The sequence below is a fragment of the Halichoerus grypus genome, chromosome 3 (genome assembly GCF_964656455.1).
Source record: "Halichoerus grypus chromosome 3, mHalGry1.hap1.1, whole genome shotgun sequence".
NCBI classification, from domain to species: domain Eukaryota; kingdom Metazoa; phylum Chordata; class Mammalia; order Carnivora; family Phocidae; genus Halichoerus; species Halichoerus grypus.
Window position 1 is genome coordinate 39,893,148 of NC_135714.1, and position 12,449 is coordinate 39,905,596.

Sequence of the window (12,449 nt, forward strand, 5' to 3'; positions counted from 1 at the left end):
TTTCTAGGAGGGAGATAATTGACTTGTGTTGACTTGTCATAGTAAAATTCTTGTTTGCCATTGGTTATTTTTAGCTAGGGCTGTTCTGGAGAGGATTAAAAAATGAAATTTAAAAAACTGATGAAGGGGTGCCTGGGTGGCTCAGTCAGTTAAGCGTCTGCCTTCGGCTCAGGTCATGATCCCAGAGTCCTGGGATCAAGCCTCGCATTGGGCTCCCTGCTCAGCGGAAGCCTGCTTCTCCCTCTCCCACTCCCCCTGCTTGTGTTCCCTCTCTTGCTGTGTCTCTCTCTCTCTGTCAAATAAATAAATAAATAAAATCTTTAAAAAATAAAAAACTGATGAATCCTAGAAACCTGAGTCTAGAGGCTTGGAACTTCACAAGCAGGCATTACAGGTCTCAATGGTAGTACATCAAGTGAATGAGAGAGGCTAACAAATAGCACTATGTATAATCTAGTTTTGTCCTAATTCATCTTTAGTTTCCTGTCTAGCACCATGCCTGGCCAATGGTACTTGCTACGTTAATATTTCTTTAAATGAGCAAGTAGAACTTGATACTAAGGCTTCAGGGTACTTACAGTTTAATTTGGAGACAGAATGAACACGGAATTCGGTTCTCTCTGAAACCAACAATGAGAGTTCATAGAAGAAAGGCATATATGGACTTGAATGTGACAAAGGACTTAGGTACAGGTGGAAGGTATTTCTTGCTGTTCTGTCAGAATCAAAACGGATGAGTGCTGTATTTGAGTAGGGTAAAGAGAAAGCCTGTGAAGATACCTCAGTGAAGTATGTTGGGGAACAAGTGAGAAATAGTTGAATCATTGGGTTTGGGACCATACTGTGGATGGCCTGTGAAATCTAGGAAGAGATTTTTGAGTGGTGGAATATTCTTAGCAAAATGGTGTTTTGGAAAGATTAGTACGGCAATTGCATGTAGGTGGGAACAGAAGGCAGAGCTATGCTTAAAGGGCTAGAAAACTGAGCCTCTGAGTTTTATCAGGCTCTTGTGCCCAGAAGCACATGGCAAAACTGGAATTCATGCCAAAGTATTGAGTGATATTCTTTCCATTTCATCCCAACTCTTCATAATTGATTACATAAAAATCATCATATCAAAGTAAATGATTAAAGATCAGAGTAGTTCCTCTATTTTTTTTTTTTTTTAAGATTTTATTTATTTGACAGCGAGAGACACAGGGAGAGAGGGAACACAAGCAGGGGGAGTGGGAGAGGGAGAAGCAGGCCTCCCGCAGAGCAGGGAGCCCGATGCGGGGCTCGATCCCAGGACCCTGAGATCATGACCTGAGCCAAAGGCAGACGCTTAACGACTGAGCTACCCAGGCGCCCCAGAGTACTTCCTCTTATAAGACATTTACATTGTTTAAAAATAGCATTTTGGTCTTACTAGCTTTCTTTTTTTTTAAAGATTTTTTATTTATTTATTTGACAGAGAGACAGCGAGAGAGGGAACTCAAGCAGGGGGAGTGGGGGAGGGAGAAGCAGGCTTCCCGCGGAGCAGGGAGCCCAGTGCGGGTCTCTATCCCAGGACCCCGGGATCATGACCTGAACCGAAAGGCAAACGCTTAACGACTGAGCCATCCAGGCGCCCCCTTACTAGGTTTCTTATATGAGGATATTGACATTTGGGGCCAGATAATTCTTTGTTGTGGAGGCTGTCCTGTGCATTGTAGGATGTCTCCAGACAAAAATGCCTCCAGATATTGCCAGATGTCCCTGGGGGCAAAATCACCCCAGATAATTGCCTTACAGCATACTTACACGATACAGCCTCAACCTAACCAGAAGTATTTAGTGCTGTATTGCAGGAATAAGGATTGCATTCTAGTAACTGTGTTCCCTTTACATTTCTAAGTCATGAAATAGTAATGTTCTGAACATTAAGAAAAACTAAAGTAATTTATTGTACAAACCTGGGCTCTATTTGAGAGTCAAGGGAGTGCTAGGATGCCAGAACAACAGGCTTAAATTAGGACTTCCCTGGGCAAACTGGATGAACGGTCATCCTAGGAGTTAATCTTCACACATACATTCAGTACTTACTATGAGTAGAGTAGTATGTTAAAGTGGTAAGAAGTAGGCATGAGAACTATGGTGGTTGGAAAGCCTCGTGAAAAAGGCAAGTCTTGAATTGGTCTTGAAGTGAGGCTTGAATTAGATCAGGAATATGAAAAGGAAATTCTGCCCCCTACTCCCATTGTTAAAATTATGAACAAAGACATCTGTGGTTTAACTATCCAGGATGCATGAGATGAACATTTGTCTGATTTGGCTGGACAAGAGGGTTTTTTACTGGAGTACATGGGAGAGAAGATCAAAGGATGTAGTTTTGGATGAGATAGCAAGATCTTAAAAATTAAGCTGGGGGCTGTATTCTAAATCTTTTTTTTTTTTTAAGATTTTATTTATTTGTGAGAGAGAGAATGAGAGAGAGCATGAGAGGGAGGAGGGTCAGAGGGAGAAGCAGACTCCCTGCTGAGCAGGGAGCCTGATGTGGGACTCGATCCCGGGACTCCAGGATCATGACCTGAGCCGAAGGCAGTCGCTTAACCAACTGAGCCACCCAGGCGCCCTGAGGGCTGTATTCTGATGAGAAAGTTTTTGAGCTGTGAAACAATGTTACACTGATCTGTATTTTAGCTAAATGGTAGTGGGCAGAGGATAGATTGGAAGAGTAAAAGTCTAGTAGGTATGGGGAAACCACTTGAGATTATTAAATTGCTTATGTTGGGTGAGATGAGGGTCTAGACTTGAGTGAAGTCAGTGGAAATGAAAAGGAAGGGTTGGATTTTAGGGGCATTAATGAATTGATAGGATGTGTTGATTGAGCACATTGAATATGTAGAGAGAGGAAACAGTCAAGGTTAGCATAAAACTTTCATTGACTGGAAAAAATAGTGGTGCCATTTTGTGTTTGTTTGGAGGTATTTGATTTGGGGAGGATGTCTATAGTAAACCATTGGAGCTCTATGATACTCAGGAGAAAAATTAGGACTAGAACTATTTGAAACTAATATATGTCCAAAGAATGATAGTTGGTTATGATGAAACAAAAAAAGACTTCTTCAAATTAAAGGTTTCTGGTTAAATATAGAATAAAATAGTAGGAACAAATTTATAGTTGTATCCTGTGAGGCAGCAGTTGATAGAGTAACAAAAATCCTGTGATACAGGGGCGCCTGGGTGGCTCAGTCGTTAAGCGTCTGCCTTCGGCTCAGGTCGTGATCCCAGGGTCCTGGGATCGAGCCCCACATCGGGCTCCCTGCACCGCGGGGAAGCCTGCTTCTCCCTCTCCTACTCCCCCTGCTTGTGTTCCCTCTCTCTCGCTATGTCTCTCTCTGTCAAATAAATAAATAAAATCTTTAAAAAAAAAAAAAAAAAAATCCTGTGATACAGAAAATGTGTGACGAAATAAAACTCAGTTTTTACACTTGTAATGTGTATTTTCAGACCCTATGTCATCACTTCTAGTTTTGGTAATTAAACTTTAATAAGTGATATGGTGAAAACTGATGGGAAAGGAAGAAAGTTAAGAGGCGGAGAATAGGTTCAATTTAGTCTCTTAAAGACCCTGGCATAATGGATAACTGTCACTTGGGAGAGATCCTGGTTAGTTGTTATGAGTATTTTGAAAGGAACAAATGAAGTGGAATGGAGACGAATTAAATAGAAAAAAAGTTTTTTTAAATTTTTCTTTTTTTAAATAGAAAAAATTTAGTTCTCATCTTGCAACTAGAGTTTACTAAGTGGTACAATCGAGAATAACTGTAGAATTTTTGTATAATTTTTCAAGAAAAAGTGCAGTGCCCTATTATGGATTCTTTATAGTTATTTCTTTCATTCATTCTGCAATATTGAATTCCTTTTCTACTATGTACAGGGCAGGTTTCTTTGGGGTTGAGGGTAGAGCATAAGAGATGATGGGGATGCCTGGAGTCCCATATGAAAGACAGTTATATAATATATAAATAAATATATTTATATATAAATAAATTGTATATACACACACACAACTACAAATCGAGGACTAGATTGGGTTTTCTTTCTAGGAAAATGTCAGTTCTAGAAATACCGTCCCTCTCGCCTCTCAAAAGTATTGTATGCATTCTAACCATTTCAATATACAGTATATGTCAGGAATCCTCACATACTCTTATCTTTCTTTTTATATAACTCAAAAAGAGAAGAGAATGTCTGAGCTACTCTTAATATTAACTTTAATTCTATAAACAGTACGGAGTACCATTCTCACTTCTACTCTGGCACGTAACATAAAAATATTGCCAGATTTTCTTTAGCACTTCAGTTACCTGATGTTTTAGGCCAACCTGTTGTTGGGGATAAACGCATATATTTGAATACAAATATGTAAACATATATATGTATCAAATACATATATATCACACATACATTGGGTACTTACTATGAGTAGAGTAGTATGTTAAGGTGATAAGTAGGCATGAGAACTATGGTGGTTGGAAAGCCTCGTGAAAAAGGCAAGTCTTGACTTGGTCTTGAAGTGAGGCTTAGATTAGATTCCTCCCGTTATTTTGTTCCTATTTTCACAAAGTGGATAAAATATTTAATTTTATAATTCAAGAAATTAATTTTAGAACCTGTAGGAATACTGCAAATAGAAAATTCTCTGATAAAAGAGTTGTTTATCTTTATTGTATATACAAACCTTTGTTACCAGTATGTTGTGGATTCTAACTTTTTTTTAATAAAGATTTTATTTATTTATTTGAGAGAGAATGAGAGAGAGAGAGAGCATGAGAGGGGGGAAGGTCAGAGGGAGAAGCAGACTCCCTGCTGAGCAGGGAGCCCGATGCGGGACTTGATCCTGGGACTCCAGGATCATGACCTGAGCTGAAGGCAGTCACTTAACCAACTGAGCCACCCAGGTGCCCCTGTGGATTCTAACTTTATGCTCTATCTTTTCTCAGATATTTGTGCAGAAACTTTCTTAACAATAAGAAAAATATATTTTTAAAACCTAACCTTAGTTGACAAATTGTTAAAAGTCATTATAGTATGTATGCATTATTACCCGGGATTTGAAGGACATGTCATTTGCTAAAAGTTAATGACTTGTTAGCCATAAGTACCATGGCTTCTACAGATAAAATCCTGTTAAGGCATTTCACCAATAAAAAGTTAGTTATTTAAAAAAAAAAGTTATTAACAAGCAAAGTACTCTAAAAGAATCAGTGTGGATTGTACACAAACACACACACTTCATATACATGTAACCTATATATCTGTATATAAATACACACACACACACAAATTTATGTTCTCTGTAGACTAAAAAATTCTGCTTTTAGTAGTAATTGTTGTATGTGGTTGTGGCTGAAATTATATGTTTAGTTAGTATACATAAGGACTGTCATGCTCTGCCGCTATTGTCAAAATTTTGCAGTCTGGTATAGTTTGAGACTCCCAGCCTTCCTGATGTCTTTTCTCAAACAAAACAAAACACCAAAAAAAACAAAAACAAAAAAAACCCCTCAGTTTTTGATTGCTGCACTCGAAGTTGGTCTCACTGTAACTATTGTTTCCCAGCAGTACGTGGCTATGCCTCAAACACTAGAAAATTGTCTTTTTAAAGAAGTAGTTTCCAACCTCACTTTTGTGGAATCCCAGAGAACATCAAAACTGTTTTGATTTTCTTAAAATTAAAAAACTCTTGCCATACTGGAATGAGAATCAACAGAGTCATGAAATGAAAATGGAAGCATAGAGTGTCACTATTTGAAACTTTGGAATTCACTGTTTTAAAGCTTTTCTTTAGTCTTTTCGGCTTGCTTGCTTGCTCTGCCCTGTGTTTTGGCTCACTGTGTTGTATTCTGCTGTCATACTTTCTGTTTATATATGTGTCCTACCTACCCTGTAGCTAACATCACTTCAGTGCTTGTGAACTGTTTTTTTTTTTTTTTTTTTTTAATATTATTTCTTAGAGCACAAGCAGGGGGAGTGGCAGGCAGAGAGAGAAGCAGGCTCCCCGCTGAGCAGGGATCCCGATGCAGGACTCGATCCCAGAACCCCGGGATCATGACCTGAGCAGAAGGCAGATGCTTAACCGACTGAGCCACCCAGGCGTCTCAGTGCTTGTAAACTGTATAAGAATTTCTTAATGAATTTGCTTTGCTAATAATTACCATTATTATTGGTAATACCAATGATAGTTCTCTAAAAACCAGAAGAGTATTTTATATTTCTTCATATAAATGTAGTATATATGCCTTTAAGTCTGCTAATGGGCCAAATATAATAGTTAATGGCATGATCAATCTAAAATTTCAAAAAGACTCTTGCTGTATATATGAACTGAAGATATTTTTTCCTTTTTCTTTCTTTTTTTTTTTTTAAAGATTTTATTTATTTGAGAAAGAGAATGAGAGAGAGAGCCTGAGAGGGGGGAGGGTCAGAAGGAGAAGCAGAGTCCCTGCTGAGCAGGGAGCCCGATGTGGGACTGATTCTGGGACTCCAGATGGGATCATGACCTGAGCCAAAGGCAGTCGTTTAACCAACTGAGCCACGCAGGCACCCGGAGATGTTTTTTTTCAATTGAGAATGGAGTTCTGATTTTTTTATTGTAATAGTGGGATCAATTACAACTTTATGCTTGGTAGGGCTTAAGAAAAGAGAACAGGGAAACCGCAGGAGCCATTAGAATGATGAGTATACTGGAGTTTTTTGTTTTTAAGTAAATTCTACCCCCTTCGTGGGGCTCGAATTCAGCATCCTGAGATCGAGTCCAATGCTCTACCGACTGAGCCAGCCAAGAGGCTAATTAGGCAATAAAATATCATAGTTAAGTGCACAGGTTCTGGAGTTATCTTGGTTTTGTCACTTAGTAACTATGTCACTTTGGACAAGTCATTTATCTCATTGTGCCTCAGTGACCTTATCTGTAAAATGGGGATTAAATATAATATAATTAACCAACTGAGCCACCCAGGTGCCCTTTATTATTATTATTTTTTAACATTTAAGCTAGGTCTAAGTGAATAGCCATCTGTTTGTTTTTTTAAGATTTTATTTATTTGAGAGAGAGAGAGAGAGACAATGAGAGAGACCACGAGAGACCACAAGCAGGGAGGAGAGGGAGAAGCAGGCTCCCGGCGACTAGGGAGCCCAACTCAGGCTCAATCCCAGGACCCCAGAATCATGACCTGAGCCGAAGGCAGACTCTTAACGGACGGACCCAGCCAGGCGCCCCCCCATAACAATTTTAATATAACTTTTATTTTTACTTTAAAGTTAAATCTTTGTTGTTAGCTTCACTAGCTTACTTTCAGCTGACTACAATATGAAAAGTGATTACTATGGTTACCATAAATTCAGCAAAGTAACTCCAGTCTCCCTTCCTATCCATTATTTATTTATTTTTCCATCATTCAGTTATATGTCTACTATGTGTTCATCATAAAGTCAGGAGAGACCTATTCCAAACTGTAAATAACTTGGGGGGATAGAACTGGTAGGGAGAGGGAGGTTATTACCACTCCTTACATTTATACATTCCTATATTACTGAAAGTCATTATACTTTTAAAAAAAATAATAGTTACATTCTTAGCTTTTTTTCTTTTTTTTTTAAGATTTTATTTATTTGACAGAGAGAGCAAGAGAGCACAAGCAGGCGGAACAGTAGAGGGAGAGGGAGAAGCAGGCTCCCTGCCAAGCAGGGAGCCCGATGCGGGACTCGATCCCAGGACCGTGGGATCATGACCTGAGCTGAAGGCAGATGCTTAACCATCTGAGCCACCCAGGCGTCCCTATTCTTAGCTGTTTTTATCATCGATCATATTATATAGGTATGTGTGACATATGGGCCAAAATATGATTTATTACGGTCAGTTTCATAATATTCTTAATTACATTTTGACTAGTTCTCTCAGACAGTATACATAAATTATATTAATGATGGGGGCGCCTGGGTGGCTCAGATGGTTAAGCGTCTGCCTTCGGCTCAGGTCATGATCCCAGGGTCCTGGGATCGAGCCCCGCATCGGGCTCTCTGCTCAGCGAGAAGCCTGCTTCTCCCTCTCCCATTCCCCCTGTTTGTGTTCCCTCTCTCGCTATGTCTCTATCTGTCAAATAAATAAATAAAATCTTTAAAAAAAAAAAAATTAATGATGTTTAATTCTTCTGTAATGATCATTCTAAGGGAAAAAGTAATATCTCGAGGGCCAATTTTTAAAAATTTTTAATTCAATTAATTTATGTATAATGTATTATTGGTTTCAGAGGTACAGGTCTGTGATTCATCAGTCTTATCTAATACCCAGTGTTCATTACATCACATAGCCTCCTTAATGTCCATCACCCAGTTACCCCATCCCTCCACCCTCCTCCCCTCTAGCAACCCTCAGTTTGTTTCCTATGGTTGAGTCTCTTAGGTTTTTCTCCCTCTCTGGTTTTGTCTTATTTTATTTTTTCCTCTCTTCCCCTATGATCCTCTGTTTTGTTTCTTACATTCCACATATCAGTGAGATCATATGATAATTGTCTTTCTCTGATTGACTTATTTCATTTAGCATAATACCCTCTAGTTCCATCCATGTTGTTGCAAATGGCAAGATTTCATTTTTTGATGGCTCTGTAATATTCCATTACACACACACATACACCACACCACACCACATCTTCTTTATCCATTCATCTGTCAATGGACATCTGGGCTCTTTCCATAGTTTGGCTATTGTGGACATTGCTGCTATAAACATTGGGGTGCAGGTGCCCATTGGGATCACTGCATTTGTATCTTTCGGGTAAATACCCACTACCCAATTGCTGGGTTGTAGGTAGCTCTATTTTCTACTTTTTTTTTTTTTTTTAAGATTTTATTTATTTATTTCTTTGACAGAGCAAGCAAACACAAGCAGGAGGAGCTGCAGGCAGAGGGAGAGGGAGAAGCAGGCTTCCCACTGAGCGGGGAGCCCAATGCTGGGCTCCATCCCAGGACTCTGGGATCATGAGCTGAGCTGAAGGCAGACGCTTAACCGGCTGAGCCAGCCAGGTGCCCTATTTTCAACTTTTTTTTTTTTTTTAAGATTTTATTTATTTATTTGACAGAGAGAGACACAGCGAGAGAGGGAACACAAGCAGGGCGAGTGGGAGAGGGAGAAGCAGGCTTCCCGCTGAGCAGGGAGCCCGATGTGGGGCTCAATCGCAGGACCCTGGGATCATGACTTGAGCTGAAGGCAGACGCTTAACAACAGAGCCACCCAGGTGCCCCCCCTATTTTCAACTTTTTGAGGAGCTTCCATACTGTTTTCCAGAGTGGCTGCACCAGCTTGCACTCCCACCAACAGTGTAGGAGGGTTCCCCTTTCTCCGCATCCTTGCCAACATCTGTCATTTCCTGACTTGTGAATTTTAGCCATTCTGACTTGTGTGAGGTGGTATTTCATTGTGGTTTTGATTTGTATTTCCCTGATGCCGAGTTATGTTGAGCATTTTTTCATGTGTCTGTGAGGGCCAATTTGTTTCTAACAGATTTTTAAAACAGCTTTATTGAGATATTTTACATACTACAAAATTGGCATGTTTAAAGTGTACTATGGTTTTTAGTATTCAGTGATTTCTAGTATATTTACAGAATAGTACAACCATCACCATAGTCTTGTTTCAGAATATTTTCAACATACCCCAAAGAAACCATGTACCCATTGACAATCACTTCCCATTTCTCTTCTCTCTTCGCCCTGTCCAATCCCTAGGCAACCACTACACTACTTTTTTGTCTCATAGATTGGCCTGTCCTAGACATTCCGTATAAATGGTATCATATAGGATGTGGTCTTTTGTGGCTGCCTTCTTTTGCTTAGTATAATGTTTATAAGGTTCACCCATATTTTAGCATTTTTATTGTCTCTAGTACATTTTTAAAAGTCTATTTTCAATTTATAAATACTAACTTAAAAACTTCAAAAGGACAAAAATGAACAAAGTATAAAGTAGGTCTTTTGTAACTAGAATGAATGTTAGAGGAATTTCCTTTTTGATAGGACATTTAAGTGGCTGCAAAGAAGCTTTGTTAAAACACCTTGGTTCACCATATAGTACTAGTCTTATGAGAAGTGTTGAAGAAAGATTTCCCTGATGAAGTGACATTTAAGCCGAGATGCAGTAAAAAGTAGGAATGGGATGGCTGAGGTTGGGCAGGGAAGGGTGAGATAAGCAAAAAGTAGAATTGAGCTTGTTTCGGGCAAAGGGGACAACATGCACATGTGACCTAGAAGTAAAAGTGTTGGGCTTTCCAGGAATAGAAGTTAGTACCATATGGCTGTTATTAAGATTTGGGTGGTGGAGGAGGGTGAGAAACGTAGCTTAAAAATAAAAGTATTGCAACAGTTAGATCACTGCTCATGCCTCAAGGGCTGTGGGGACCATTTTTTTGGAAAGGGCTCTATCATAAGGGCAAAAAGGAAAGTGGGACAGAATTTTTAGCACAGGAATATTAACATACTCAGATTCATATTTTAGAAAACAATTAGGCTTCATTGTATAGAAGGGATCAGAAAGAAGTAAGACCAGAGATTTTCAGGGTGTTTGTTTTGTTTTGTTTTGTTTTAGGATTTTTTCTTTTCAAAATTGTTTTGGCCATTCTTTGCCCTTTACTTATTCCTATAACTTTTAGAATTAGCTTGTCAATATCTATAAAAATGCCTGCTGAGATTTTTTAGGGATTGTGTCAGTTGTGTAGATCAGTTTCGAAAAATTGACATCTTAACAGTATTGAGTCTTCAGGTCTATGAACATAGTACATCTCTCCATTTATTTGAGTCTTCTTTAATTTATCTCAACAATGTTTTCAGTGTACAACTCTTGTACTTCATTTGTTATATCCCATTTGAATTGTTCATTGATAATATATAGAAATACAATTGATTTTTTTGCCTACTGAACTTATATCCCACGACCTTACTAAACACATTTATTCTAGTTGGGTGTTTTTGGTTTTGGTGGATTCGTACAAAGTCATTTCTATATACAGGATCATGTTGTCTGCAAATAAAGACTGTTTTTCGTTCTTTTTTAAGATTTTATTTATTTGAGAGAGAGAGAGAGCACAAGTAGGTGAAGCTGGAGGGAGAGGGAGAAGCAGTGTCCCAGCTGAGCAGGGAGCCTGACACGGGGCTCGATCCCAGGACCCTGGGATCATGACCTGAGCCGAAGGCAGACGCTTAACGACTGAGCCACCCAAGTGCGCCTGCTTCTTTCTTTTCAATATGATGTCTTTAATATCTTTTTCTTGACTTCTACTGGCTAGACACTCCCAGGATATCATTGTAGAGACATGATGAGCATTTGCACCCTTAACTTTATTCGCAGTCCTAGAAGAATTCAGTCTTTTACCATTAGATCTATTTTTCTGAAAGAGTTTGTATAGGATTGGCATATTTTTCCTTAGTGTTGATAACATTAATAAGTGAAGGCATCTGGGCATGGGGTTTTCTTTGCAGTAAGATTTCTAATTACTAATTCAATTTCTTCAGATTTTCTATTACTTTGTGAGTCCCATTTGGTAACTTATATCTTTATAGGAATTTGTATATTCTATTTAAGTTACCTGTTTGGATAAAATTGTTCATAATATTCCTTTATCATCTTATTTGTAGCAATGCTCAGTCTTTATTTCTAATTTTGGTAATTAGTGTTTTCTAACCTTTTTTGGTAAATCTAAAGACTTACCATTTTTAGATCTTTTCAAAGAACCAACTTTCGTTCCCCCCAATCTATTTTTCTATTTCACTGATTTTTGCTAATATTTATATTTTCCCTCCTTCTGACTGCCTTGTGTTTAATTTGCTCTTCTTATTTTTTTATGCTTAGATTGTGGATTTGAGACCTCTTTTCTTTCCTAATGTTTTTAAAATTCTAAATTTGCCTCTAAGTACTTCACTGTCTTCATCACCTAAATTATTGGTATGTAATATTTTGTTTTTATTCAGTTCAAGATATTTTCTAATTTCTCTTGTGATATATTCTTTGACCTGTGGTTATTTATAAGTGTGTTGTTTAATTTCCAAATATTTGGGATTTACTTAATTTCTTTCTGTTGATTATTAATTTAATTCCATTGTGGTTTGAAGTTTTTAAACTCAAAGACTTTTTCATGGTTGAATTGGTCTGACCTGAAGAATGTTCCGTGTGCACTTAAAAAGAACGTGTATTCTGTTATTGGTGGATTGAGTGCCCCTTAATTGTCAGTAAAGTAAAATTGATTGATAATGTTCAAGATTTCCATATCTTTACTGATTTCTCTACGTAGCTCTTTTTTCAGGAAGTAAGGGAGCTATTGAAAACTCCAAATAAAATTTTTCAATTGTCTCTTTTTCCTTTTATTCTGCTACTGTTATTAGGTATCTTTACATTTGATTGTTCTACCTTCCTGTTATATTTATATGTTTTTCTT

At 38.2% G+C, this 12,449-nt stretch overlaps 1 protein-coding gene across 5 annotated transcripts in view; it reads left to right on the forward strand.

The window, feature by feature from the left end:
* The window catches only part of SLAIN2 (SLAIN motif family member 2), an 80,557-nt gene that overhangs the window by 19,458 nt on the left and 48,650 nt on the right, over positions 1-12,449 (forward strand). Inside the window, exon 1 of one of the 5 annotated variants that reach the window (XM_078068582.1) lies at positions 9,179-9,260. The exons of the other annotated variants lie outside the window; for them this stretch is intronic. The gene's annotated coding sequence lies outside the window, so the exon portion shown is untranslated. Of the gene's footprint in view, positions 1-9,178; positions 9,261-12,449 lie in introns of those variants that run through there. 5 annotated transcript variants of the gene reach the window in all.